Below are 24,230 nucleotides of genomic sequence, written 5' to 3'. Positions count from 1 at the left end.
TTGGAGCATACCAAAATTCCTAAGGCATGATGGACTAGGTAATCACCATAAATGGGGGAATACAACAGCTGCGGAGGGACCATCACCAGGAAGTCATGCAGCAGTGGCAGGCACAAAATGCCTGTCCGGCTTCGATTCCTGGGTGCTGAGGGACAGCAACACTACCTTGAGTAGGACTGCAGCACAACATCATGCCTCTTCCACTAGCAATGAGTCTACAAGCCCTTTTACAACTGTGACTGCAAGTGGAATGGAGACCCTGCCAGGGTAAGAACATGCCTCAGACACCCTACCCTCTGTAGCAGAGCAACCTCCCACCCCCCCACAAACATGGCCGTCCACCCAGACATCCAGGAGGAGCAGATGTCAAGACAAAACCCACTGCCAGGAAGTGAACCTCTCCTGACTTGTTCCCCTTGTGTGCCACAGATACACCCTGTTGACTGTTCTTAAAGCAAGGTCAATTTTTTCATGGTACAAGGACACTGGACTTGTGTATCCAAATGGTGTAGCAGCTACCCTCATGATTCCATCCACCATGCCTGAACCCTTCGCTGTTTAGATTGTGTTATTGTAGATTCCATGCCGCGAATATTGTTTATCTGTTGAAAGTAAATCACACTTTAACACAGGTTCTGTGTATGTGTCATGAATCTACCATGTACAACTGTGATGCATGGCAACTCTGCCATCAATATGTCCCTTTGTATTATACATCCTATGACATGGACATCACACGTGGACACTATCAGCACAAGACTCATCAGATTAGGATTCAAACATGGATAGATTCACAAAATGTTAGTATTCTACGTCTACACATATTTATTGGTAGACATGCAAACAGCACATTGAGTATAACTGACAGTAACCTCAAGATGTCTGCTAAGGTGGCAGACACTGCTTATCCACAGGAATCAGAAGTTAGGGACGGTCTTCCCACAAGTCAGAAGGCATACACAATGTTCTTTTGTATCACCTGGTAAAGCCTTATCACATGACCATACCTTTGCTCCCTAATGTACATGCCCTATGGTACAGACAGATATCAGTGATGATGTCCACAGTCCAGGGATCTTTCTCTTACATTGGTCACATACCTGTATGGTTGCCACTCACCTATGTCAGTACACAGACACATGCACATTGTTCTGCAAAATAGGAACACAATGACAGCTAGGCCCAGGGTAGGTTAGATACAACAATAAACACTGTGATGGTAGAGGCTATGGTTCCACATTTTCACATGTGTCAGACCCATGTGGACACACCAATTGTACCATTTGACCACCTTCAGTACCCTACAGGTAAACCTGAGGGGTAGACAAAATTCCAGCCTGTTATCCTGACAGCCTGGCCATGTAACTTACACTCCACAGACTCATTGCATTCAGTACCTGGTTTCAGCCATGTCTACTTCTCATGTGTGCCTGCAATTCCCATCTGCCTTTGACGCTGACTGTGACTTGCCAACGATGATAAGCCAAATTGGAACTCGCCAAATCTGTGATTGATATAGATGACAGATAGGGCATACCAGAAAACATTTCTCAATGCAGACAAGTCATGTTCACAAGAGTGTCATTGCAAGTGCTTTAACGATACATGATACTGTATACCAGTCTGTTCTTTCCACTATGCCTCATTACAGTCTGCATGCACAACACTAGCTTAATATTTTAAATCACTGCATCACGAAAACATAACATACCTTGAGTCAGTTGAAGTACTGATTAGTGACATCTGCCCTGGTGTCACCTGCTTCATCCTCATCTGGCTCATCTTCACTTGGCAAATTAGTATTTCCACCCACAGGTACTGGAGGCTCCTCCCCATCTGGTAGAAATGGTATCTGACATCTCAGGGCAAGATTATGGAGCATGCAGCAGGCAAGCATTATTTGACATACCTTGTTGGGTGAGTGGAGGAGGGCTCCTCCTGAAGTGTCCAAACACCTAAATCTTGCCAACAGGAGCCCAAACGTCCGCTCCACAATACGCCTTGTCTTCCTGTGGGCCTCATTGTAGCGGACTTCCCCTGGCGTGGTTTGGTACCTCACTGGTGTCAACAACCAAGGACGGTTAGAATAGCCAGTCACCTCTAAGCAATTAGGTAGAACAGAACAAACATATATGTGTGGCATGAACCATTTTGATGGCATGAAACATACTTTGCAAATATACATTTCAATTGTAACTTAACAACCAGCCAGGCCCTGTCTGAGTTGAGTCATGTCATCAGCAGTGGGACATTGCTGTTATGCATGATGAAGGAATCATGGACTGATCCTGGATACCTAGCACTGACTTGTGAATTGTACTGGTCTGCCAGGCACACCCCTTGAACGTTGGTTGAGTGGTAGGTGTTCCTGTTCCTATACACCTGTTCATTGGCACTGGGTGGAGGGGGGGGGAACCAAGGCTACATGAGTGCCATCTATGGCTCCAACCACATGTGGAATGTGTCCCACAGCATAAAACTCTGCCTTCACATAGGTCAAATCTGCCTTTTGGGGAAACCTGATGTAGCTGTCCGGGTGTTTCACAATGCGCACAGCACATTCTTCAAAACCAGATTGAACATGGGCAGAGATATCCCTGCAGTTAGGGCCACTGTATTCTGAAAGGACTCAGTGGCCAGGAAGTGTAGCACTGACAGGACATGAACGATGGGAGGTATGCTATAGTATGATGATTCAGCCAATGTGTCTGGATAGAATGTCTTTCCTCGATGGTGTACAGGTCTACAAGTGGACGGTACACTGGTGGTTGTCTTCCTCTCCTCATGGCAGGATAACTATATGGAAACATGTAAATATAGTATGTGACAGGAAGCATGCACATATCATGTAAATGTCCATATGCAAGTCACACATATCTGCTGTCCAGGTCGGTTGCAACCTCTGACGTCTACAGTGCAGCACACATCTATGCATCCAACAACACTCTTCTTGATGCACATTTCCTCAATTACCTAATGAACTACACATGCATTATCATCTGTGACTGTATTTGTTTGTTTGTCCAACTTACTTGACATGTCATACAAATATTGTTACACATTATCTACATGAACAATGCACATAGGATCCTTAGAATGGGTGTACATTGATATCATCACATGCCCTTCAGTTACACAACGTTTACTGCTCACATGCACAAATAGAGAACTAAACATGAAGGCTGTACCTACAGATATACTGCACAATATAGGGCTTTGTTTACGATGCAGATTCCATACATGAAATGTGCTCAAAATGTCAGCCGCCTGACCTACTGTACTAGACATGTAGAAGCGACCTAAGTCTGCCAGCAGAAGTCGTCATGGAGGTAGGCGGTTACTACCGCAATGCAATTTGCCTTTGGTACACATTGCTGCCTTTGGCCAGTGGTGATGTCCGGCGTCGGTGACGGTCCTGTACGTGGTGGACGTGACAGCCATCTTCTTCAGTATTGCTCACTTGACTCCTGACACCGCTGCCAACAAGTCCTCCACTACCTGAGCTGCTGTGTACTGCCTCTAGGAGCTATCATGCCATGTCCTGCAGGTGGTAGGGTCCCATCTTTCACCTCTGAAATGCTGGAGAAGCTCATGGAGGAGGTCCTACCCCTGTAAGAACAGCTATATTGTGCACCATAGGAGTAGATGAGTCCAATGTTTTACCAATGTGTGAAAGGTGTGGTGTATGATGGTGTACCTAAAACGTAAAGTAGTGAAGTTGTTGATGCATGCAGATGCTAACTTCTACATGAGTGTCAACTGAGAGGATGGGAATGTTTGCCTACTTGCTGTTACTGAAGTGTTCTGTCCACTACTATTGGTATGGTGCAGATGGACCTGAATCGTTCCTTTTGTCTGTGTCATCCACTCCCACCAAAAAAAGGGAATCTGGCATGCCCTCGCCAAGCATGTGTGGACCCTAGGGGTCCACAGCCAGCAGAGCACCCACTGTAGGAAATAATGGGAGGACCAGAAACGCTGGGCCCTGAAGACCGCAGAGGCCCAGCTGGGGATGTCCTCCCAACGAGGGTGGGATGCCCTTCGGACCTTGATCCCCCGCTAATGGCCCACATTTTGGCCTTGGCTTAACCTGAGGTGGATGGGTATTTGAAGGGAGCACAGCAGCCACAATGGGGTAAGCACAGACAGAACCCATGTACAGGCCTCTGCCAGGTAAGTTGTGATTTCTAAGTATTGCAGCTGTGACAATGTGGTAAATGCTCAGGTAAAGTGTCTCCTAGGAAGACAGAGTACTACAGTTGCCAACATTGAACCACAGATTAGCATTTGTATTGTGTCTAGGGACATGTCAATCACCTATGTCAACCAAATTGTATGACTGCATGTGGAGATGCACATGTGACTGTCTCATATATGTAACTCTACTCATCCATACATATGTGTAACCTGCAGTGTCATCCGTCCCACCTCGTGTTCCCAAGTCCATTTACCCAAATGGTAAGTTGTATTGCTCTTTGGTGTAAAGAAATGGCTCCCTGTTGCAGTTACCCTCCACTTTTTGCCTGATACTGATGCTGACTTGACTGAGAAGTGTGCTGGGACCCTGCTAACCATGCCCCAGCACCAGCGTTCTTTCACCTAAAATGTACCGTTGTCTCCACAATTGGCACAACCCTGGCACCCAGGTAAGTCCCTTGTAACTGGTACCCCTGGTCCCAAGGGCCCTGATGCCAGGGAAGGTCTCTAAGGGCTGCAGCATGTCTTATGCCACCCTAGGGACCCCTCACTCAGCACAGACACAATGCTTGCCAGCTTGTGTGTGCTGGTGGGGAGAAAATGACTAGGTCGACATGGCACTCCCCTTAGGGTGCCATGCCAACCTCACACTGCCTGTGGCATAGGTAAGTCACCCCTCTAGCAGGCCTTACAGCCCTAAGGCAGGGTGCACTATACCACAGGTGAGGGCATATGTGCATGAGCACTATGCCCCTGCAGTGTCTAAGCAAAACCTTAGACATTGTAAGTGCAGGGTAGCCATAAGAGTATATGGGCTGGGAGTCTGTCAAAAACAAACTCCACAGCTCCATAATGGCTACACTGAATACTGGGAAGTTTGGTATCAAACTTCTCAAAATAATAAACCCACACTGATGCCAGTGTTGGATTTATTAAAAAATGCACACAGAGGGCATCTTAGAGATGCCCCCTGTAGTTTACCCAATTGTTCAGTGCAGGACTGACTGGTCTGTGCCAGCCTGCTGCTGAGAGACGAGTTTCTGACCCCATGCGGTGAGAGCCTTTGTGCTCTCTGAGGACAGAAACAAAGCCTGCTCTGGGTGGAGGTGCTTCACACACCCCCCCTGCAGGAACTGTAACACCTAGCAGTGAGCTTCAAAGGCTCAAGCTTTGTGTTACAATGCCCCAGGGCACTCCAGCTAGTGGAGATGCCTTTTGGCGGCAAGTCCAGGAGAGATAATGAGAAAAACAAGGAGGAGTCACTGGCCAGTCAGGACAGCCCCTAAGGTGTCCTGAGCTGAGGTGACTCTGACTTTTAGAAATCCTCCATCTTGCAGAAGGAGGATTCCCCCAATAGGAATAGGGATGTGCCCCCCTCCCCTCAGGGAGGAGGCACAAGGAGGGTGTAGCCACCCTCAAGGACAGTAGCCATTAGCTACTGCCCTCCCAGACCTAAACACACCCCTAAATCGAGTATTTAGGGGCTCCCAGAACCTAGGAACTCGGATTCCTGCAACCTAAGAAGAAGAGGACTGCTGAGCTGAAAAACCCTGCAGAGAAGACGGAGACACCAACTGCTTTGGCCCCAGCTCTACCGGCCTGTCTCCCCACTTCTAAAGACACTGCTCCAGCGACGCTTTCCCCAGGACCAGCGACCTCTGAATCCTCAGAGGACTGCCCTGCTCTAAAAGGACCAAGAAACTCCAGAGAACAGCGGCCCTGTTCACCCAAGACTGCAACTTTGTTTCCAAAGGAGCAACTTAAAGACAAACAGCGTTTCCCGCCAGAAGCGTGAGACTTGTAACCCTGCACCCGGCGACCCCGACTCGACTGGTGGAGGAACAACACTTCAGGGAGGACCCTCCGGCGACTCCGAGACTGTGAGTAACCAAAGTTGTCCCCCCTGACCCCCCACAGCGACGCGTGCAGAGGGAATCCCGAGGCTCCCCCTGACCGCGACTGCCTGACTCTCAGATCCCGACGCCTGGAAAAGACCCTGCACCCGCAGTCCCCAGGACTTGAAGGATCAGAACTCCAGTGCAGGAGTGACCCCCAGGAGGCCCTCTCCCTTGCCCAGGTGGTGGCTACCCCGAGGAGCCCAACCCTTGCCTGCCTGCATCGCTGAAGAGACCCCTTGGTCTCCCATTGAAACCTATTACAAACCCGACGCGTGTTTGCACACTGCACCCGGCCGCCCCCGTGCTGCTGAGGGTGCACTTTCTATGCTAACTTGTGTCCACCCCAGTGCCCTACAAAACCCACCTGGTCTGCCCTCCGAAGACGCGGGTACTTACCTGCTGGCAGACTGGAACCGGGGCACCCCCTTCTCCATTGAAGCCTATGCGTTTTGGGCACCACTTTGAACTCTGCACCTGACCGGCCCTGAGCTGCTGGTGTGGTAACTTTGGGGTTGCGCTGAACCCCCAACAGTGGGCTACCTTGGACCCAAACTTGAACCCCGTAGGTGGTTTACTTACCAGCAAGAACTAACAATTACTTACCTCCCCTAGGAACTGTGAAAATTGCACTGTCTAGTTTTAAAATAGCTATATGTGTTTTATTTGAAAAGTATATATGCTATTGTGATTATTAAAAGTTCCTAAAGTACTTACCTGCAATACCTTTCATGCAAAGTATTACATGTAGAATTTGAACCTGTGGTTCTTAAAATAAACTAAGAAAAGATATTTTTCTATACAAAAACCTATTGGCCTGGAATTGTCTCTGAGTGTGTGTTCCTCATTTATTGCCTGTGTGTATGTACAACAAATGCTTAACACTACTCCTTTGATAAGCCTACTGCTCGACCACACTACCACAAAATAGAGCATTAGTATTATATCTTTTTGCCACTATCTTACCTCTAAGGGGAACCCTTGGACTCTGTGCATACTATTCCTTACTTTGAAATAGTGCATACAGAGCCAACTTCCTACATTGGTGGATCAGCGGTGGGGTACAAGACTTTGCATTTGCTGGACTACTCAGCCAATACCTGATTACACAACAAATTCCAAAAATTGTCATTAGAAATAGATTTTTGCAATTTGAACTATTTTTCTAAATTCTTAAAAGTCCTGCTAGGGCCTTGTGTTAGTCCCTGTTAGCATTTCTTTTAGAGTTCAAAAGTTTTGTAAAAGTTTAAATTAGATTCTAGAACTAGTTTTAGATTCTTAAAAAGTATTCCAACTTTTAGAAACATAGGGGGTCATTCCGACCCTGGCGGTCCATGACCGCCAGGGCGGAGGGCAGCGGAAGCACCGCCAACAGGCTGAGGTGCTTCCTGGGCTATTCTGACCGCGGCGGTAAAGCCGCGGTCAGAAAAGGGGAACTGGCGGTTTCCCGCTGGGTTTCCCATGGCCCAGGGAATCCTCCATGGCGGCGCTGCTTGCAGCGCCGCCACCGGGATTCCGACCCCCTTCCCGCCAGCCTGTTTCTGGCGGTCTTCACTGCCAGAACCAGGATGGCGGGAACGGGTGTCGTGGGGCCCCTGGGGGCCCCTGCACTGCCCATGCCACTGGCATGGGCAGTGCAGGGGCCCCCTCACAGGGCCCCATACAGATTTTCACTGTCTGCTTGCAGACAGTGAAAATCGCGACGGGTGCCACTGCACCCTTCGCACCCCTGCAACTCTGCCGGCTCCATTCGGAGCCGGCTTCCTCGTTGCAGGGGCTTTTCCGCTGGGCCGGCGGGCGGCCTTTTGGCGGTCGCCCGCCGGCCCAGCGGGAAAGTTGGAATGGCCACCGCTGTCTTTTGACCACGGGGTGGTCATTCGGCGGTAACCGCATGGCGGACGGCGACCGCCGCCCGCCGCGGTCAGAATGACCGCCATAATGTCTAGTGCAGAGATGAATGTGGAGGAACTCGACCTCACACCTTACCTCCATCTTAAGATGAGGGAGCTAAGGTCACTCTGCAACCTAAAGAAAATCACAATTGGCTCAAGACCCTCCAAACTACAGCTCCAGGAGCTTTTGGCAGAGTTTGAAAAAGCCAACCCCTCTGAGGATGACAACCCAGAGGATGATGTTAGTGACTTGGAGGAGAATTCCCCCCTTCCAGTCCTAACTAGGGAACCCAGGGACCCTCAATCCCTGATTCCAACTGTGATAGTCAGAGATGCTGCTTCCCTCACAGGAGGGACCATCACCTCTAGAATCACTGAGGATAGCCTCAGTGAAGAGGACCTCCTGCTAGCCAGGATGGCCAAAAAGATTGGCTTTGGAAAGACAGATCCTAGACATAGAAAGGGAAAGACAAGAGATGGGCCTAGGTCCCATCAATGGTGGCAGCAACATAAATAGGGTCAGAGATTCTCCTGACATGTTGAAAATCCCTAAAGCGATTGTAACTAAATATGAAGATGGTGATGACATCACCAAATGGTTCACAGCTTTTGAGAGGGCTTGTGTAACCAGAAAAGTAAGCAAATCTCACTGGGGTGCTCTCCTTTGGGAAATGTTCACTGGAAAGTGTAGGGATAGACTCCTCACACTCTCTGGAAAAGATGCAGAATCTTATGACCTCATGAAGGGAACCCTGATTGAGGGCTTTGGATTCTCCACTGAGGAGTACAGGATTAGGTTCAGGGGGGCTCAAAAATCCTCGAGCCAGACCTGGGTTGATTTTGTAGACTACTCAGTGAAAACACTGGATGGTTGGGTAACTGGAAATGAAGTGCATGACTATGTTGGGCTTTATAATTTGTTTATGAAATAACACATTTTAAGTAACTGCTTCAATGAAAAGTTGCATCAGTATCTGGTAGACCTAGGACCAATTTCTCCCCAAGAATTGGGAAAGAAGGCAGACCACTGGGTCAAGACTAGGGTAACCAAAACTTCCACTGGGGGTGACCAAAAGAAAGGGGTTACAAAGCCTCCCCAGGAGAAAGTGGGTGACACTAGAAACAAAGAAAAAGAGTCCTCTGTAGGCCCCCAAAAACCATACCAGGTGGGTGGGCCCCAAGACACAACCCAAAACAAAGGTGGGTACCAGGGTAAGAACTGGGATGCCACTAATGCATGGTGCCATAACTGTAGACAGACAGGGCACCACACCAAGGACACTTCTTGTCCCAAAAACAAACCCCCTAGCAAAATCCCAGGGGTAACCAGTGTAGCCATTGGGGATGACTCCTCAGATGAGGAGGTCTTCACAGCCTTCAACTGGAAAAAGGGCCCAACAGGTGAGGTGGAGATTCCAGAGGGAAGTAGACACTTCCACTACCTACTTGTGAATGGATTCCCAGCCACTGCCCTGAGAGACACTTGTGCCAGTCACACTATTGTGCATGACAGGTTGGTGTTCTCAAACCAGTACATCCCAGGTGAGACTGCCAGAGTAAGAGTTAGCCCAGACAGGGTCACTAATAGGCCTGTGGCTTTTGTGCCCATAGAAGTGGGTGGGACTTTTAGCTGGAGAAGGGTGGTAGTCAGTACAGACCTCCCCCTTGATTGTCTCCTTGGAAATGACTACCCAGAGGTTAGTCAGAGCCCAAGAGAGGAACTGGTCCAGTGCCAGTCCTCTCCCAAGGATTCTGGAGGTCCTGCCCCTGCTGTAACTGCAAGCAGGCCCCAGAAGAAAAAGAAAAGAAAACAGTGTAGGAAGGGTGGACAACCTTTAGCCAAGGTTCCAGCAAGCCAAGGAGATTCTGCTCCAGTAGGGGAGAACTCCAAAAGTGGCACTGGTAAAGTCCAGCCTGACCCACAAGAAGTCCTGGCTAGTCAGGCAACTGTTAAGCCTGGGTGGGTGGCTCCTCAGCTAACAGAAGAAAGAGTGGAAGAAGGGTGTTTACTACAAGATGTGGTAACTCCCACTCTAATACAGCAGACAGGCACCCTGAACCCAAAGAAGCCTGTAACTTAGCCCCTTCCCTTGTAGGTGAAGAGCTAAAGGTATGATTCTGGGCACTGACAGCTGTCAGTGGCCTCTGCTGGGTGTTAGCCTTTATGGCTGCACTATCCTTGGCATGGTGGTCTGACCCCATGCCAAATAGCAAGTTAGGCCCCCTGACCCTGTTGGTCATGGTGGGGTTACTCCAGCTCTGGGTAACCTCTTTGGGTAAGCTAGGGGTGACCCTGGCTAAAATAAGATTAGCAGAGGTGGATACCTCTAACCCCAAAATAGAGAGAATAGGTGGAGACATTAAAGACACAGACAAAGGGCAATTCAGACTAGGTCCTATCACTGTGGAAGTGGGTCAGTTCCCCAGAGGGAATGACCTGAACAGGAGGATGTAAGGCAGAGTAGGCCCTGCAACAAACCAGCCTATTTCCTCTACTCTTCCTCGCCTGACAGACTAGGAAGACTCTCCCAGCTTTGGCTGAGTCTCCTGGCCTGTGGGCTGGGGGCGGGGGGGCTTGTGTAAAGAAATGGCTCCCTGTTGCAGTTACCCCCCACTTTTTGCCTGATACTGATGCTGACTTGACTGAGAAGTGTCCTGGGACCCTGATAACCAGGCCCCAGCACCAGTGTTCTTTCACCTAAAATGTACCGTTGTCTCCACAATTGGCACAACCCTGGCACCCAGGTAAGTCCCTTGTAACTGGTACCCCTGGTACCAAGGGCCCTGATGCCAGGGAAGGTCTCTAAGGGCTGCAGCATGTCTTATGCCACCCTAGGGACCCCTCACTCAGCACAGACACACTGCTTGCCAGCTTGTGTGTGCTGGTGGGGAGAAAATGACTAAGTCGACATGGCACTCCCCTCAGGGTGCCATGCCAACCTCACACTGCCTGTGGCATAGGTAAGTCACCCCTCTAGCGGGCCTTACAGCCCTAAGGCAGGGTGAACTATACCACAGGTGAGGGCATATGTGCATGAGCACTATGCCCCTACAGTGTCTAAGCAAAACCTTAGACATTGTAAGTGCAGGGTAGCCATAAGAGTATATGGGCTGGGAGTCTGTCAAAAACGAACTCCACAGCTCCATAATGGCTACACTGAATACTGGGAAGTTTGGTATCAAACTTCTCAGAATAATAAACCCACAGTGATGCCAGTGTTGGATTTATTAAAAAATGCACACAGAGGGCATCTTAGAGATGCCCCCTGTATTTTACCCAATTTTTTAGTGCATGACTGACTGGTCTGTGCCAGACTGCTGCTGAGAGACGAGTTTCTGACCCCATGCGGTGAGAGCCTTTGTGCTCTCTGAGGACAGAAACAAAGCCTGCTCTGGGTGGAGGTGCTTCACACCTCCCCCCTGCAGGAACTGTTACACCTAGCAGTGAGCTTCAAAGGCTCAAGCTTCGTGTTACAATGCCCCAGGGCACTCCAGCTAGTGGAGATGCCCTCCCCCTGGACACAGCCCCCACTTTTAGCGGCAAGTCCAGGAGAGATAATGAGAAAAACAAGGAGGAGTCACTGGCCAGTCAGGACAGCCCCTAAGGTGTCCTGAGCTGAGGTGACTCTGACTTTTAGAAATCCTCCATCTTGTAGAAGGAGAATTCCCCCAATAGGAATAGGGATGTGCCCGCCTCCCCTCAGGGAGGAGGCACAAGGAGGGTGTAGCCACCCTCAAGGACAGTAGCCATTGGCTACTGCCCTCCCAGACCTAAACACACCCGTAAATCGAGTATTTAGGGGCTCCCGGAACCTAGGAACTCGGATTCATGCAACCTAAGAAGAAGAGGACTGCTGAGCTGAAAAACCCTGCAGAGAAGACGGAGACACCAACTGCTTTGGCCCCAGCTCTACCGGCCTGTCTCCCCACTTCTAAAGACACTGCTCCAGCGACGCTTTCCCCAGGACCAGCGACCTCTGAATCCTCAGAGGACTGCCCTGCTCTAAAAGGACAAAGAAACTCCCGAGAACAGCGGCCCTGTTCACCCAAGACTGCAACTTTGTTTCCAAAGGAGCAACTTAAAGACAAACAGCGTTTCCCGCCAGAAGCGTGAGACTTGCAACCCTGCACCCGGCGACCCCGACTCGACTGGTGGAGGAACAACACTTCAGGGAGGACCCTCCGGTGACTCCGAGACTGTGAGTAACCAAAGTTGTCCCCCCTGAGCCCCCACAGCGACGCCTGCAGAGGGAATCCCGAGGCTCCCCCTGACCGCGACTGCCTGACTCTCAGATCCCGACGCCTGGAAAAGACCCTGCACCCGCAGCCCCCAGGACCTGAAGGATCGGAACTCCAGTGCAGGAGTGACCCCCATGAGGCCCTCTCCCTTGCCCAGGTGGTGGCTACCCCGAGGAGCACCCCCCTTGCCTGCCTGCATCGATGAAGAGACCCCTTGGTCTCCCATTGAAACCTATTACAAACCCAACGCATTTTTGCACACTGCACCCGGCCGCCCCGTGCTGCTGAGGGTGTACTTTCTGTGCTAACTTGTGTCCCCCCCGGTGCCCTACAAAACCCCCCTGGTCTGCCCTCTGAAGACGCGGGTACTTACCTGCTGGCAGACTGGAACCGGGGCACCCCCTTCTCCATTGAAGCCTATGCGTTTTGGGCACCACTTTGAACTCTGCACCTGACCGGCCCTGAGCTGCTGGTGTGGTAACTTTGGGGATGCGCTGAACCCCCAACAGTGGGCTACCTTGGACCCAAACTTGAACCCCGTAGGTGGTTTACTTACCTGCAAGAACTAACAATTACTTACCTCCCCTAGGAACTGTGAAAATTGCACTGTCTAGTTTTAAAATAGCTATTTGTGTTTTATTTGAAAAGTATATATGCTATTGTGATTATTCAAAGTTCCTAAAGTACTTACCTGCAATACCTTTCATGAAAAGTATTACATGTAGAATTTGAACCTGTGGTTCTTAAAATAAACTAAGAAAATATATTTTTCTATACAAAAACCTATTGGCCTGGAATTGTCTCTGAGTGTGTGTTCCTCATTTATTGCCTGTGTGTATGTACAACAAATGCTTAACACTACTCCTTTGATAAGCCTACTGCTCGACCACACTACCACTAAATAGAGCATTAGTATTATCTCTTTTTGCCACTATCTTACCTCTAAGGGGAACCCTTGGACTCTGTGCATACTATTCCTTACTTTGAAATAGTGCATACAGAGCCAACTTCCTACATTTGGTCTCTGACTAGTCCTATACCACTAAATCCTGCTCTATGTGCAACATTGGGTCTGACAGATGAGTAACAGGGCCAAGTAATCCTGTGTCATGAAATAGATGGTAACTTCATGTGAGGCTGTCACCCCAATCATGATTTTGGTATGGCAAACTTACTACACTTCCTATGAGGTTTGAGGAAGTGTCCCCATTGTCAGGGCGGACATCCTACATACAGAAAATCATGGTGGCATCAATACATTGACATTTCAGGACATAACATTGACATGTGTTCCTTTTATTAAAATGTATTTGGTGTTGAGCAGGTAAGTGCTAGGCTGCTGATCCCTTAACTCAGTGGTCAGCCATATTGCAGGGCATTGAAATGTTTTCTGTGTCAATGAGTTAGTTAAGTGGGTCCAGATACTCTTTAGAAAATGTTTTATAGTATTTAGATAGATATTTCAATGATATGCTATGTCTTCTTGTGAGACACACTATATGGGTATATGACACTGTGAAAGATATAGACAGATTCACAATTTAAGTATGTTATTGCAAAGCAACATGCTTTATTGTATTTAAAATGAGATGGGCTTACTTTCATGGAACATGACTATTGGTGATGGACTGGTCAAGTGTGGAGTAAGGACAGGCATAATATTGTGTTGTTAGTAAACTGCATTTCCTATGAGTGATTTTTGATACACAGTGATGACCTGTATGGGGAGAGACTTTAGATGTGGCAAATTAATCTTCTTCATGGTCTTTTTGAGTTACTGCTCAATTGGTGGGATGGTGATGTAGTGATCAAATGGTTGGCTTATGTAGAGGTTGAGAATGTGGTCATATGGGAATGTTGGAAGTAGGTAATTGTGACATGATGTAGGCTCTAAATGGTTCCTATCTGGGGCTTTATGTGACATAGATGTGTTGTTAGTGTTGTGTATGTTGTAATGTATGTGTATGTTAAGAATGTGATGACCCTCTTTCCCTCTCTCTCTTTCTGTGTATCAGCATTGGCAGGTGAAGGAGACGGGGCACAACTGAATGGGGAAGCTGCTGACCACGGGTCATGGAGTGTTGATACAACCGACACTGAGGGCCCAGTGGCCCAGAGAGTGAGGGGAGTGCCGTGGGGAAGACAGGATCCAGTTTGTCATCATCGGAATCCTCCTCCAGTGGACACTCACTGGCGGTAGCGGACCCATCTGGGGCCACCACAGCACCATCTCCGTCTGCCACCCCCATTACTACCACCCCCCTCCCTGTAGCTCCGTACCCAGTTGGCCGTGCCCGCTCACCCAAGAGGGCGGTCGTCTCCTTTGCTGTAGGCATCTCTGCCCCTGCCATCAGTGAGGTGGCTATTGACCTCCTGAGGTCGATCTATGTGGGTCCGTCAGCTACTGTGAATACCAAGCAGGGACCGGCAACTCAAACCCAACATGGGTTCCTCAAGGGTATTCAATGTGCACTGGCTGGCCTACAGAGATCCCATTATTCGCCAGCCTCCACACTGATGGCAGCCAGTCACCCTCTGTCTTCTGCCCCCCACCTTCCTCTTCCCAATCCCAAAACCAGTCACCACATCTGCAGACACCACAACCATGGACATGCCTACAAATATCACATCCACCATACCTGTAGTCACCACGCCAACAGACACTCACCCACCCACCACAGCATCTCCCAGCTCCTCCATCCCACCTCCTTCCGAGACAGATAAACGTCCACACTCACCCACCCAACAGACACCCACAAGGATACCTCGCACAAACAGATGAAAAAAAATGGATGGAGATTGTCATGTGTTGGCCAAAATGATACATGACTTGACTGCACGAGTGAATGATGGAGCCTCGATGGACATGCTCACACTAGCACCCGCAGAAACAATTGGGGGACCCTATATAGATAAGAGGGACTCCTGAGATCACAGGGTGCTAACGGGCCCAAAGGCCTGTAGGGGGCTTCTGATCCCTGCCCCATCCACTCTACTGATATCCATGTATGTGAACTCCCCCTGCTGCATTGTATCTGTTGGAAATTTCTGTCTGCCCTATCTCTATCCATTTGATTGTTTGTTGTATATCAAAACTGAAAGCAAACATGTTAAAAAAAGCAACTATACAGAGAGGTTGGAGCTATTGTAATAAAAAATGAAGCTGAAATGTACTTAGAGGCTAGTTTATGCATAATAAATGAAAAATATTTAAAATGTGCAAGAGAGAAGGGATAATAATAAAATTTAAATTAAGAAATAAAGGAAAAAAAAGTGTATGTAAAATTAGGATAGTGTTTGGTGGCTGACGTTGTGAAAAAAAGATGTAAAACTAACCTGGCTGGCTTAAGTAGATGTAGTGGTAGTGATGTAATAGCAGGGCAATGTTATTATGGGCGATTGGAATACACTGTTAGACACTGTGCTAATAGAGAGGGCACTTAGGGAAGCAGGGGTACAAACTTTACTGAGGAACCACTGCCGAAGTCATGCAAAGACTCCACATGATCCAGAACGCTGCTGCCAGACTGATCCTCAACTGCCCAAGAGAACCCACATCACCCAGCACATGAAGGACCCCCATTTGTTCCAGATGCAGAAAATATGCCACTTAAAGCTCCTGACCCTTGCCTACAAAGCCCTCTATGACCAAGGACCTGCTTACCTGAACCACTGCCTTCACCTCCACCAACCAACCAGTAACCTCTGCTCGGCACACATCTCCCTCGTAAAGATAACACCCATATGCCGCTGCCATGCTGGAGGACGCTCCTTCTCCCACCTCAACACCAAAGGCAAGAACACCCTCCCCTGCCACCTCTGAACCACTTCAGAAAGGGACTGAAAACCTGGCTTTTCGAATAAACACCTGCAGCATGCACCTGGATACCCACTCAGATGACAAGCCATGTTATATAAATAATACCTGATTGATTGAATGAAGAAAACAGGGCTATAAACTGGGTCTGGAAGATGTGTCAAAGATGACGCCAAGAACCTCTAAATGCCAGATGGGAATAGTGGACAAAGGAGGAGCTTTGAATACTTCAAATCCGAATCAGGAACCTTCTGAAACATATTTATTAACAGAAAGCAAGCAACAACAGCAGACTGAATGAAGAATTGAACCAAGGGACTGCCAAAATTAAGAAAGGTGCACAACGCAGTGAGGCCAGCTGTGAATTATACTACACAGTTTCCAAAGACGCCACTACATTGGCCCTCAAAAAACTTGCCTCTCAGGAAAAGCTCTCTAGGTAATTGTTACAGCATTGCATAGTACATTACTGTGATTGGTACTGAATCCAAGCAGTGGGGAGATGTGGGGCTACTGCTAGGGGTGGACCCTCCATGAGAGTGGAGGAGCATCACCCCACTGAACAAAATACCCCCAGAACTGAAAAATAAAATGGTAATAAGCTTTCTTTATTGCCATTTCATTTTGTCAGCACCACGTACTGAACCGAGTGTCATGATGGGGTGGGGCAGTTGCTGCTGAGTGGCAGCAGGGAGCTGTGCACTTATTTAGAGTGCGCATGTCCCTTTGGTTGACCATCTTGTGACAGTCAGCCTGACATGCGCACTTTAACGTTTTCTAACCCAGCTGTCTTGAGACAGCTGGGTTAGAGATAGCACAGGCTTCCAGCACTCTTGTGGATGCTGAGAGAGGCCGCTACCACCAATCCTAACTCTTTTTTCATGCTGGTTACCAGCATGAAAGCAGTGCCAGAATTGGAGCAAGGAGAGGAGAGACGATGAGCAGAGAGGAGGATGTCCTAAGGTAATTGCTGTTTTTGTTTATTATTATTGTACTCCCCCTCCCAGCCCCCCATTGTAAATACAAACCAGCCGCCACTGGGTACTGAGTCAGGCAGTCCTATCTTCAGGCTGCTCCTGGGTTTTTACAAATGGCATTGCAAGATCAGTGTGAACTACATTAAACTGGCTCAGAGGGCTTGTGGAGTACCCTCTTCTTTCACTCGCCAAAGTCTGTAAATACAACAATATTGTTGGCAAGGTGAGGGTGTCACCCATCATTTACTGCTGTTGTGTTCCCTAGAGGCTTAGTTGCACCCTTTAAATGTTGATGACAGGTCTCACCTGATTCATGCTGCTAACTCTCTATATTGTCTGCAAACCAGTCATCCTCTGTGACTCGTCTTTATTTCGGCACTGGAGTTGTTTGCTTGTGTGATCTACCCCTACTGACAGGAATCTACTGACACCCATGCCTTTGCTTCCATGGATCCATGCTGGGTCTGCCACAATGGCCACCACACTTATCATTGTGCAGTGCCTTGTGGTATGCTTCCACCTGACAAGACCTACGTCCGTTTTCCTGGGAGGAGAGAGTGCACCTAAGTACGTAAGTGTGTTTGGCCGCCGGCTGTCTTAGGACATTTCCCATTCGCAAATGGGTTACACCTACTTGAAGTAGGTGGTGAAATGTGAATGCTTTGCAACCATGACTCAGGAGAAACTCCAGCCCTCATCCTCCTGGACATCTCCGCTGCCTTAGACACCATCTCCCACCTCACCCTCTGCACAAGACTCCATGGCGCTGGCATCCACCGCAAAGCCTTAGAATGGATCCGCTCCTTCCTCACTGGCTGAATCCGAAGAGTCAGGCTCCAACTGTTCTCCACTACACTGACAGTGACCAGCTGTGGACTTCCTCAGGGCTCTCTGAGACCTACCCTCTTCAACATCTACATGGGTCCGCTTGGTAACATCATCAGAAACCTCAAACTCAACATTGTCTCCTAAGCCAATGCAACCAGATGATCCTTTCCCTCACTGACGAGCCTATAACAGCAAAGAAACACTTCCATGACGGAATTAAGGCATTCGCCGCCTGGATGAAGGACAGCTGTCTGAAACTCAACTCCGCATGGGACGACTCCTGGTGGCTCTCAATGCTTGGAACCCCTCCACACCCACCAACCACGCACGCAACCTCAGCATCATCCTCCACTTCTCGCTCCCAATGAACTGCCAAATCAATGCTATCTCATTCTCGTGCTTCCACACACTCTGCCTGCTTTGGAAGATTTTCAAATATTTCACGATCGAGTCCAGGAGAACTGTCACCCAGGCGCTCGTCAGCAGCAAATTAGACTACAGCAATGCGCTCTACACCAGCACCATCCAAACACTCCTAAATAAACTACAAAGAATCCAGAACGCCTTGGCCAGACTCATCCTTGACATCCCCCACCACAGCCTTATATCTGGTCACCTGAGAGACCTTTACTGGCTCTCGATCAACCAAAACATTGCCTTCAAGCTCCTCATGCATGCACACAAGGCCCTCCACAACATTGGACACGCATACCTCAACCACCGCCTGACCTTCCACACACCCATCCGACACCTCTGCTCCACAAAACTGGCCCTCGCCACAACCCCAATGACACGCAAGAACTAAGCTGGAGGAAGATCCTTCTCTTACCTCACCGCAAAGGCTTAGAACGCTCTCCCGCTACATCTCAGGCAGTCACCCTCACTACCTCAATTCAAGAAGGGTCTCAAGACGTGGCTCTTCGACTCCACTCCTACTACACCCCAGCGCCTTGAAACCCTCACAGGTGATTAGCCGTGCTCTACAAGAATCTTGATTCATTGATTGAACCGCATTTCAGTCGCAAAACATTCACACATAGCACTGCAATTCGGTATTGGAAAGGGACACCCTAAAAGGCCCTTTCCCAATACCGAATCCCAAACCCAATTTGCGATTCAATAATAGGTTACATAATCACAAATAGGGCTTTGTACATGTAAAAAGTCTTTTTGCGTTTGCAAACAGACCAATTCTGTGAATCAGACGTTTTGCGACCACAAATGTCTTTTGACATGTGGCCCTATTGCCACAAACATTAGGAATTTATGTTTTAAAAGCACCCAAAAACAAATAGCAAAAACTTCAATACTTCTAGGTTAGAGCGTTATGTTTGTTCCTGATGAGGGAAACAAGAGTTAATCCACATTTGAATAAATTGTCAGCAGGGCAGCACTTTATAAAGAGTTGAATGACAATTTTAATGGGGCCAGTCTAAGTCAAATAAAAGATCAGGCATAGTTCAATAGTTCATTCCTTCTCTCTTGCACAGGGAAACATAGTAAATTAAACTAGTAGTAGCATTTAAATATGAAGGTCTGTTTTATTTGTAACTATGGCCTTCATCGTGGCACTGGCAGTAAGTCCTGCTTACCGCCGCTGTGACTGCCGCCAACATACTGCTGTGGTGGTGAATATCCGTTCTCCATATTATGACACACACACACCAATCCTTCAGAATACTGCCACAAACACAAATCTGCCAGCCCAAATGTCAGTTCTAAATTGTCGGTACCAACACCCATACCATTACGCCAACAGAACAATGCCCACCACATCATGACCCATGACTCACCGCAGCTGACATTCAATGGCGATAAACCATTGGTGGTACACACCGGTGCACTCAAAATGGCCACCCAAATACTAAACTACACAACATTGGCCATTACCAAAAACACACACCTGACACTGATACACACACAACACCCACCCACAGCACTATAAAACACACACTCACCCACAGCACTGTAAAACACACACCCACATTACCCACACCCCTTTACGAATACAAATTATTGCCACCAGACTGACACCAAGACACTGTGACAACTAGAACACACACCACATAAACATCCATACATTCCTCACACACGCCACTTTACGCATCCAACCACAGTACCCAACACCCAAACACTTACACACACCACACAACACCCATGTCCCCACAAAGGCACCCCCGTTTCACAGATGAGGAGTTGCGGGTCCTGGTGGAAGAAATATTCAGGGTAGAGCTACAGCTGTTTGGAGCACAGGTACAGGAAATATCCATTGCCAGGAACATGGAGCTATGGCAGAGAATCGTGGAAAGGGTATATGCCGTGGGACAGCATCCAAGAACAAGGGACGTCATCAGGAAGAGGTGGAACGACCTATGGGGGAATGTACGTTCCGTGGCAGCAAGGCACCAGCTCCCCATACAGGGGACTGGTGATGGACCCCCACCTCCTCCCCTACAGCTCACAGCATGGGAGGAGCAAGTCTTGGCAACACTGCATCCTGAGGGACTCACTGGAGTTGCCGGAGGACTGGACACTGGTGAGTCAACATTTACTACTCATCACCCTGCATGCCATACCAATGAATGGACAGCACTCCCAGCCCTGCATGGACACCCTTCTCAAAAGCATGCACACATGGAGAACTAACAATCCCACAATACATCACCATACACAAAGAAAGGTGGCAGGGCAACAGCAACGATAGAGGGGAAGCTAGGGATGTACAATCTGTCACAGACACAAAGCATAATACATCACTTACATCCCCACAGGTGCCCCAGCCAATCTCAGCGGAGAGCAGGTGCCACGACTAACCAGTCCCCCAACAGAAGATGCTCCCAGTGATGACAGTAACTCTGGACTTCAGGATCTGGATGAACTACCTGGCCCATCAGGGACCACTGGTCAGTCGGTCACCCCAGCCCACTCCCAGTCAACCACAGAGCCTCCCCCATCAGTATCCAACACCACAGCACCCACCCAGTGTCCCCACAACTCTGTCCCCAGGACACTTCAATCAGCAGTGTGCCCACCTGTACAGAGACCCCAGTCTACAGCTCACACCATAGGTAATCAAGGACCTGGGGTCAGTGGCAGGGGGCACACCTTTCAGGGGACAGAGGCAAATGGCAACAGGGACCGCTGTGTGCCAGGGGGAGGACAGGCCCAGGGAACCGACTCTCCAGTACTGGGGCCTAAGAACAATCCCAGGAGATGATGGGCCACATCCTTAACAACATTCAGGAGAACAAACGGCTGCAGGAGGAACACCATCAGGAGATCAGGCTCTCAACACCACCATGACATCCATAGCAGGGGTGCTGGCAGTCATGGCCAACATCATGAGGGAATGGACAGCACACCAGTCTATTGACCAGCTCTTCACTTCCGCTGCAGCTAGTGGACAGGATGCCCCACCACAGGACCCACAGGCCACCAGCATGCTTCCCCCTGCAGAAGGTGAACCACCCCACAAACCTTCCCTGCGACCCAGACAGAAGCCAGAGACACTTGCCAAGGCTAAGACCACCACCAGGAAATGAGACTCTCCTGATTTTCCCACCCTGTCACCTTGACCACTTTGAACTGCTTCTGCTCGCCTTCCTGTGGCCCCTTGGACGCTGGACCTGTGCTACAAACAGACTGGGACAATACCCTGGAATTTCCTCTACCATCACCCCATTCCATTGCATTTTTCAGTCGATTATTTGCACTACAATAAACACCCTTGAACACAATTTGAGTGACACTGTTTTATGTGTTGAAAATGTGCATTTGTGGGAACAGTCACATCTAGTGCAAATGATTGAACACTGTGATAGCATACAAATAATGATCTGTAGCTGTCTGCAGTAACCACATCAAGACACTGTTGTCATATCACCAACATCTGTAAAAGGACAAGCCATAGGTGACAATAAGTTGAGATTCAAAGGACTTGAATGCCTTCATGCTACATCTACACAGAAAACATCAATAGTCGGAGCAATGGTCAGTTGCACTGGCTCACCTGTGTGTCATTGGAAGTATTGACATATAGCTGATGTCCTCATCCTCTGCCTCCTCATCCTCACCGTCCTCAGGGTCTACTGCTGCCACAGGGTCATCTCCAGTCCCCTCCTCCTGCAGAAAAGACACATGTCATCTGAGGGCCAGGTTGTGCAACATGCAACATGACACTACTATCTGGCAGACCCTCTCCGGTGAGTAGCACAGGGATCCACCTGTCAGATGCAGGCATCTGAACCTGGCATTCAGGAGCCCGAAGGTCCTCTCGGTTATTCTCCTGGTTCGCCCATGTGCACCCATGTGCATCATTATAAAGGTTCTCAGCCCCTGTATTGGCATTCCTCACAGGGCTCAGGAGCCACGATAGGTTTGGATAGCCAGAATCACCTGCAAATATTGAGGGACCAAATTTAGCCTTACACAATCCTATGGGGATAACACTTGAAGGCATACACTGACATACAGTGGGTGGGGAGTCTGGCTCACCTATTAGCCACACCCTGTGCCTCTGTAGTTGGGCCATCACATTTGGGGTGCTACTATTCCTCAGAACGAAGGCATAATTCCCGACCCAGGATACTTGGCAGTGACGTGGGAGATGTACTGGTCCACCAGGCACACCATTTGCAAATTCAGTGAGTGGAAACTCTTCCGATTCCTGAACAAATGTTCATTCTAGCAGGGGGAGGAGGGAACAAATGCAAATTGTATACCGTCATTGGCCCTAATAATATTGGGTATATGTCCCATTGCATAGAATCCCGCCTTCACAGTGGCCAAATCCTCCACCTGGGGGAAAGAAATGTAGCTGCACATGTGTTTCACCAAGGCAGACAATACCCTTGCCAGCATGATTGAGAACATTGGCTGTGACATTCCTGCTGCCAAGCCCACTGTCACTTAGAAAGAACCAGTTGCCAGAAAATGGAGCACTGATAGAACCTGCACAAGAAGGGGGATCCCAATGGGATGATGGATAGCTGATATCAGGTCAGTCTCCAATTGGTCACGCAGCTCTGTGATTGTGGCCCTGCCCAGTTTCTAGGTGAGTATAATGCGCCACAAGAGGTCTGTACACAGGGGTTTGTCTCCTCCTCCTATTCATCCGCAGTGGTAGGTGTCTAAGGGACACAAGAGTGAGTAGGCCATCACAATTTGAACAATTGAACCACCACCTCAGTGTGCATACAGCATTAATGTGATGGGACAGTTGGAATGGCATTGTATGTGCTATTTTCGGCAATGACGCAGTTATGGAAGATCTGTATGTAGTCCACCACCATGAAATGGCGACCGCCTGTCCTGTATCTAGGTACAGGTGGAAGTGAGGCAACTCCGCCGACATTGGGCGTCGTGGCGGAAGGCAGTCTTGCACTGCCATGCAATTCCTCATTGGCTAATATGGGACTCTATGGAGTACAGTGGCCACTGGGATCAGCGGCGGCGATGATGGTGTACACCGCCGTGAACATGGCCGCCATTTTCTGTCTATAACCTCACTTGATTACTGACTTTCCACAGGAGAACACCTACACTGCGTGTGCTGTTGTGCCTGAGTCTGGAACCTACCACAGTCTGTGTCACCAGGGAAAGGGCCCCTGCCTTCACTTCGGGGGAGTTACAGTGGTTGGTGGATGGGGTCCTACCCCAGTAGTGACAGCTGTATGGGCCTCCAGACCATCAGGTGAGTACACCTTGGGCACAATGCATGTGAGAAGGTTGCATGGAGATGTGTGTGCAGGCATCATGTCATTTGCGGGGGAAGTCTGTTGGTAGTGTACATGGTGGGTGCCGGGCGATGTGTGTGCCTATGAAGTTGGAAATGGGATTTGTGGGCCATATGTGTGAACGGGCTGGATTGTATGTGTAATGGTGTCCTCCTGGCTGTATTACCTCTGCAGGTCAGCGCCCATCAAAAGAAGTGATTGTGACGTGCCATCTCCAAGGACGTGGGGATCCTGGGGGTCTACAGCAGGCGGAGCACCCACTGCAGGAAACGGTGGGAGGACCTAAGACACTGGGCACAGAAGACCACGGAGGCCCAGCTGAGGATGCCCATCAGAACCTGACCCTCCTGATGGCCCACATACTGGCGGTGGTCTACCCAGAGCTGGAAGGGTGCTTGAGGGCATCACAGCAGCCACAAGTGGGTGAGTACCGTGGGCGTTACTACAATAATTGGTAGGTGGCGTGGGATCTGGGTGGTGGATGTGAGTTAGTGGGTGCTCCTTAATGCCAGTCAGAGTTTGCAGCGTGATCCAGCTCAAGGTTAATGGGTGTCTAGAAAATTCAGGTAACCTAGCTCGGTTGCATTCCATTTCAGTCAGGGCTTTGTGGGTCCCAGGAGGGGTGCAGTTGGCGGTGGTTGGCCCTCATC

Source organism: Pleurodeles waltl, chromosome 6 (assembly GCF_031143425.1).
Source record: "Pleurodeles waltl isolate 20211129_DDA chromosome 6, aPleWal1.hap1.20221129, whole genome shotgun sequence".
Taxonomy (NCBI): Eukaryota; Metazoa; Chordata; class Amphibia; order Caudata; family Salamandridae; genus Pleurodeles; species Pleurodeles waltl.
This window is presented reverse-complemented; position numbering follows the sequence as displayed.